Source organism: Myxine glutinosa, chromosome 5 (assembly GCF_964187855.1).
Source record: "Myxine glutinosa chromosome 5, kmMyxGlut1.1, whole genome shotgun sequence".
In the NCBI taxonomy this organism is placed as follows: Eukaryota; Metazoa; Chordata; class Myxini; order Myxiniformes; family Myxinidae; genus Myxine; species Myxine glutinosa.
Window position 1 is genome coordinate 140,803,388 of NC_136265.1, and position 1,540 is coordinate 140,804,927.

The window sequence follows — 1,540 nt, forward strand, 5'->3', positions numbered from 1 at the left end:
AGACACAAAATCGTGCCACAGGTACTCAATCGGGAAATCACTAAAGCGATCGGATGAGAAAGAAACCAAAGTAAGGAGGAACAGGTATTTATTATTAACTATTTACACAACCAAAGAAACCAAAGGAGGAGAAAAGAAACGAAAGTATTTTACAGAAGACACAGCGCAATTCTTAAACAGGCTTAACTTATTCCCAGGGACAAGACAAACAGGACAAACTCACGTACACGTTAGGCACTCACGTATACGTTGGGCCTTGCCTGGCGGACTTATCCATGAATGGGACTACCATTCACAGCTGTACGTGCTGACGGTGTTGGTGAAGTTCAACCCAACTAGCAATTCATGAGAAGGCTTTGCTTACCCCCGGGAAGATTGTTATTGGAGAAAACTCTTCAGCGAGCACTAACTTTACATCTTGCAGGCCAAGGCCATCTCTGGGCCAAACACTGCAGTCAGAAGAGCCAAATCCATAGTGGAGCTGCTCAACAATTTATTGCATCAAATCTAAAGGCAATAAAATGACCAGAGCTCACTCAATAGTTTTAAATTACTCAGATATATAATTTGTCTTGAAAAAAGAAACTTGCATAACTTTTATTTGTTTTAACACATTCTAGTTGTCCTTGATTATAAAGCATGATTTAAAGAAGAATGAGTATTTCGGATAACATTCTTGAATTGACAGATTGCAAAAGGAGCATTTGATTTATATAATTATGTTCTACTTCTTCTTTCATCTTGAAGATAAGTTGGAATATAATATGTCATGTCACATTATGTGAGGAGCCTTCAAGATTTGTGGTCATCCTGGTTCTTCTTCTTCCTCTTCTTCTTCTTCTTATGTGGCTCAAGGCTGCAGGGCGGCATCTTTGCCTGAAGGTGCGCCTCTGCTGCTGATGCACTGCCCTCTATAGGTCATGGCAGGAATTTATAATTTGTTCAGAGTGCCGCAGATGGCTCGCCCACTCTTCATGTAGGACACCGTGCCATCGAGGGAGGGCACACGCAATGATGAATTACCCTGCCTGTGAAACATCGGGATGACAGTTAATATCCGTGTCGGGATTCGAACCCAGGATAGATAGCCTAGAGGAAAGTGTGCCTACCTCCAGGCCGTCATGACAGCCCGGCATCCTGCAAATGTCACCTCAACATGAGGTTATACCTGGGCTGCCAAGCAATAAAGGCCGTGGGACAACGATTCTTTTTCTTCCTTTGTTTTGAAGCCATCAGCAAACACTTCAACACTTCAACAACAAAGAGCAACCAAACTAAATGTCTGAGGTTTAAGTAAGACAGGTTCCTCCAAGATCCTCTCTAACGATGTTCTAATCATTTGCACCTGAGCTGGTGCACCTGATTCTAATTTTAGGTATTTGAAGTCGTGATAAATGTAGGGGTGTGTACTTACTTTTTCCACATGCGAAATTTGCATTTATGTTTATTTAAATTATACAATGGACTACAAAATGTAAATGTTTCATGATATTTGTTATATTATATCACCTTTATCTATCAATATTGTTGAAATGAAGAT